Source organism: Pungitius pungitius, chromosome 18 (genome assembly GCF_949316345.1).
Source record: "Pungitius pungitius chromosome 18, fPunPun2.1, whole genome shotgun sequence".
NCBI classification, from domain to species: Eukaryota; Metazoa; Chordata; class Actinopteri; order Perciformes; family Gasterosteidae; genus Pungitius; species Pungitius pungitius.
The window spans coordinates 3,902,778-3,908,487 of NC_084917.1; positions in this window are offsets into that span (position 1 = coordinate 3,902,778).

Sequence of the window (5,710 nt, forward strand, 5' to 3'; positions counted from 1 at the left end):
TGAATCATCAATTTTCGGGCATGGCACCGTGAAACAATATTTTATTTCCAAGGCAGGTATCCGAGTCCCTTTACCACCCAGAGCACAACCTCACCCTTGACGTGACAAGTCTGTCCGTGCCCAGTTAAAATGTGTTATTCCCGTGGCACCTGGGAAAGGTTGAAAATGAAATCCACTTTTTGGTTTTCATAGTCCGTTATACCTCGCTTCTTAGATAAAGGCTGAAGAACGCCCTGGTTGTTGTTTTTGTTGTTGTTGTTGTTGTTACGTCTGAAGACTGAAGACTTCCTGTTTACAGACAAATTGTTTCACCTGGAACCGTTTGTGTTGAAAGTCTACAAACAGCGTGGGAGGGCGCTTCGTGTTTGACGTGCAAGAGGCACAGTCTGTGCCCCACATGTCCCCAAGTTATAATGTGGAAGATGGAATTTCTCTGTTTGACATGCGTGGAGGTGTATTATTACATTTGTTCCTCGGCTCTCATTATTTTATTGCTCCCGTTTGTTAAGTATGTGTCATGTAAACCAACGTTTGTCGTATCCTTTCCATGATGTGAAAGAGCAAAATAAGCGAACAAGACGATGCTACAGAATAGAATTTAAGTGACCATGGTCACCATCTCAGTTTAGCCTTTCAGCTCAGACAGCCATTGATGGCGTTTTACTGTTCAGCTTGAAAAGTAGAACCAATACTTCAGCCCTTCAAAGAGGCCTCGACCTTCACGCACGCGTCCGCCGCGGCCACCAGCGGGACGGCCGAGTTGTTGCAGAGCTTCAAACCATCGACCAAAAATACACTGACCGCTGATTAGCCGAACGCCATCTTCAAACTCTTTGTGGCCTGTGGACTCGAGGTCTTGTTTGTAGCCGCCGGACGGCTCGGGACAAATGGAGGCCGCCCTCCTTCCGCTGTCCTCCATCTGCTGCCCGGCCTCCAGCAGACACACACACATGCAAAAAGTCGCTGGAGCCGGAGCGAAGCCGGACAGCTCGCAGCGCGGCGTGTGCACGTGTCCTCGCCGCTGACCAGTGCGTCACTCCGCTGCATCCTCGGACCTGTACAGAAGGTTTTAGCTCATGGAGTTGTCTGGCTTTTTGGAACGGATGGATTTGCTGTCAGTCAAAGTTTTTAGTAGTAAAAATAGCACAAAAAAAACTATTTCATTGTTATTTCCATCAAGGATCTAGCAAAAAGACACCCTTTTATGGTTATGATGTGAGGAGGATTAATTGGTTAGTTACCTCCAAAGTAAAGGTTGTGTATGTAAAACCTATGCAAAGTTGTGCATGTTCATATGGCATATTTCTATAGGCTAGAAGGCATGACTCTTTCTTCATAGGTACACTTCATAGGAATATCCCCCTCTGTATCAATTCCACTCTACTTCTACTGCTGTAAAATGCGGGGGAGTAATTGGGCTGTTTCCATGAAATTATATTCGAAATCCGTTCAAATGAGGGTTCCCAGAACATCTGAGAGATGGAGAGAGAAGATTCACAGGGACGTTAATGTAAGTCTGATGGCGAGAGACAAGATGAGACAAGATAAGTGATCAGAGCTGATAAAATGGGTTGAGATGTCTCTGCCCTTAAGGCGAGTAGGTGTAGACTTTGTCCCTCTTTCTCCCACCGTATGAAGCGGTTTCTTGATCTTTAACAATAAGAAAATGAATCCATTTGTTATAGTCATCCACCCTGGACACAAACAAGAGGCTCCGAACTGCACACTGGAGACAATGGAAAAAAAAGCCAATGTGAGTTATTTGGCACGTATTGGTGTTTTTCCCCTTTTTTAATCTGCATGCACAACTCTTCCGCGTGTTCGTTTACAGTCGATCTGCTTCTGCTCCAGAGGGGCCATTGTCCATGTGTCTCTATTACCCTGCTGGTCACGGCTCCCCCCCCCCCCCCCCCCCCCGCCTCTGCCCCCTCCCCCCAGCTCGTATGGGAGAGAAATGTGTAGAATAATTCTACCTGTCCGTTCCTATCTCCTCCTCCCGCTCCGTGTGCACGACCTTTCTGCATCTCTCCCCAGCTGACCTTGTGTGTCTCGTGAGCTCTTTCTTTTCACTCCACCTTCCACTACCCCCCCCCCCCCCTCATTTCCACCCCCCTGCTGACTGCTCCTTGCCTCTATGTCTCTTCATTCCGCCCACCCTGGATAACTTTTGCTCCCCTCCCTCCTCCCCTCTCCTCCTCCTCCCACCGCCGTCTCCCTCTTTGCTCTCTGCAGCCCGTACATACTCTGCTTTTTAATTAGACCCACTCGCTGGCTCCACCTCCGACTGCCCCCCCCCCCCCCCCCCCCGCCCCACAAGGATACGGGCGGGCTCGCATTGGCGACACGGAGAGGAGGTCATGATGGAGCGACGCAGCGAGGCAGGGGGAGAGAGGAAGAGGGAACGAGACGGGGGGAACTGAGAGGACCCCGGTTCGCTCACTCGTGTCTCCTCGCGCTCCCCCTCCCGTCCGTCCACTTCCACTTCCACTCTCGGCGGCGCGCGTGCGTGCGCTCAGTCGGCGAGGAAAGGCGCAGCGGAGCTCCGAGCGCTCGGGATTTAAACAGGTCTCCCACGTGAGAAAAAAAAAAGGCGCGCGGGCATTCCACGCAGGACGAGAGCAAGAGTGAGACAGAAGAAGGCACAGCCAACGAGGAGGAACAGAAAAGAGAGAGAGAGAGAGAAAGAGAGGTGGCGGAGGAGGGCGAGAAGCAGATGGACTCCACACGGAGGAAAGGGGACGGCGTGGAGCGGTGACAGAGAGGAGGGAATAAGAGCAACAACAACAACAACAAAAAAAAAACATGAACGCCAGAGGGACGGAAGAAGGGGCTGAAGAGACGTGAAGGAATAAGCAGGGAAGAGGAAGCGAGCGTTTGTGGGGAGAAGAGAGACAACACAGGAGGGAGAGAGAGAGAAAGAGAGAGAGCGAGAGAGAGATGTGGTATGTGTGACTCAGTGCTGTGTCCTGCACAGTAATATCTCCCCATCAGCCCTCATAGCATCATCACCGCAGAGATAGCCGAGGACAGATTTAAAAAAAAAAAACAACAAAAAAAACCACTCAAGTATCTCTTTTTCTTTCGTGGGCGACGAGCACCTTTTTACTTTGTGCTTGTTTTTCTGCTGAATTGCACATCGAAAAGAAAGGCAGGCGGTGCGCGTCTTGGCACGCGTGCACACGCGTGCGGGCATGCATTTTGTTTATGTGTTTGGCAGGTATGTGTGTGTGTGCGTGTGCGTGTATACTTCTAACAGGGTTGTGTTCATGTCCTCGCGCCGTGTGTGCGTGTGTTACATTTTCTTGAAAGGGGGATGGCGCGCGTGCGCTTGGATGCTGGGATTTGCTTTACTGCAGGTGTGGGACTTTATTTCCCCGAGATTGTGCAGCTTTACGAGAAGCTTTAAAGAGTGAGGGGCTTAGATCGGTCTGCCGGTGATGTCGCTTTGCGGCTTCCCGGCGGCGTGCTTTCATTGCATATTTGTCATGAGCACGACTGCGTGTGTGTGTGTGTGTGTGTGCGTGTGTGAGTGCGCCCAGTGGGGGGTGTACGCAGAAAGTTTGAGTAGGAGGCACTGAGCGAGGGAATTCCATTTGTATGGATCCGTGGGAGTGTGTGTGTGTGTGTGTGTGTGTGTGTGTGTGTGTGTGTGTGTGTGTGTGTGTGTGTGTGTGTCTTAGCACGGTCCAATGCATACTGTTTGTGCATTTCATTTTCAAATAATGTGATACGTTGTTTCAGCATTTCAATAACAGCGATGTGCTTCAACATTACGCCATGACATTGACTTTGAGTTACCCGTCATTGTTTCTCAACAGTCTCATATTGTAGCAATCTGGCATTGACGAGCATCAGACTAATGCGATTGCGCTGTCACGCATGTGCAGCATCAAATGCACATGCGTGCACTCGCCACGCACAGGTGCACATGAAGCAATGCTGTGCTGTTGTCACACAAACTCTTGTTCCCTCTCTCTCTCTCTCTCTCTCTCTCACACTCTGCTCTCCACTACACTCCATTTCCCTTTTTATCTTACCTCGTCGGTGTGTTTTAAGGGTTCAGCGATCTCCATCTCCATCTCGATTCCCCCCGCCAAACGTTTAGTCCCTTTCCCCCTCCACATCATTTTCAGAATGTGATGCAGCCCTCCCTTAAACTTTTACTGTCTCTGCCTCCTGCTCCGCGTCCGTGAGTCTGTCCTCATGCTGGCCCGGTATTTTCGTTTGGACCGACCGGCAGCTGGGCTCCGTAGGAGACGCCGTGTGCTGCACTCTGGGGACAGTGGTTTGGAGGCTTTGGGGTTTGAGACACGAAAGCCCGGAGCGTAAAAAAAAAAAAAAAATCAGACAATTAGGCTGCTGACAGAAAACAATGTTTACTTCTCTTTGACAGATACCCAAACCAACTCGAGTTTGTTCACAGTTGGGTTAGTTTGCTTATCGCAATCCTTTGGCCTGAATACAGATTTGATATAAGGAGTTTGGTTAAAAGAGGACAGATGGAACAAATCATTCCATGCAACTTATTCTAGAAGTTTTAAGTAACCCGGCCCGCATTTACGGAAAGAAGGCCGACCGCACGTCACTTTAAGTGAGGAGCTCGGTAGTGACTTTGTTTTTTTATTTGTGTTTGCGTGTGGCGGACGTTTAGCCTTGACATGATTGAATCCTGGTAGTTGTCACTGCAGCATTGAAATGACGCAAACCTGCCAACACAAAAAAAGAGAGTGTGACCAATCAGTCCTGAGATACACCGCGTTAATGTAATCACATCCCAAAAGTCAGGCTGTGCATCACAAAAGTGTACTTTTTGTGTTTTAGTTATGTACTAATATGTTTCATGCTATAGTACATCATTTGCACAGCTCTCATTAGGACTTTATTCTGGCTTCCTCTGTATCACCTCTCTGAATGTCCAATCCAACACAAAGCAAATGGCGGGGTGAAAATGTAAATGTAGCAATACCTCTTAGCTAAAACAAATGTTTTTCATGTTCTCTAATCGGCAGTTATGGATTATTTTCCATGCTCCCTTGGAGCAATGAAAAGAAGCTGTCGACACCTCACTGACGTATCATACATTTTTATTTTTTACCGAGTGTAATGGCAATTACTTGTTTTGCTGCACCTTTAGCCTTTCCTTCCGAGAAATTATTCTTTGCCATCAGGCACAGGTTGGAGTGAAGTTCCTACGCAGACACAGAGAATATTACGGTGGAGGTTTGTGGTTTATTGCAGTGAAAGCTGACGCTTTTATCCAAAGCGACTTGCATGGCATTATAACCCATGCGTTACATTTTAGCCTGGGGAGCAATTAGGGGTTGGGTGTCTTGCACAGGGACACTTCGACATGGCACATGGGGCGGCCGGGATTCGAACCGCCCAACCTTGCGGCCCCCAGCGCATCACATGCACCATCGCCCTCATACACCCGTGTGCATCTAATCGCCGCCACCTAGTGTGCAAAATGCCATTATAAATACACCCAAACAAAACAAACTATCACATTAAACACAAAGCGGCTCCTACACCGATGCATCATTCTCATGCATTTAGAGTCGTGTTATTTTGGGCACCCCGGTGAGTCTCAACTCGCTCACGGCCTCCCCGAACGACTTCTGGTGCTTTAGCCTCCAAGGTCCCCCCCCCCCCCCCAAGGCCCCCCCTCCCCGACCAGCTAGACGCTTCTTCTTGGTGTTTGAGGCGCCGC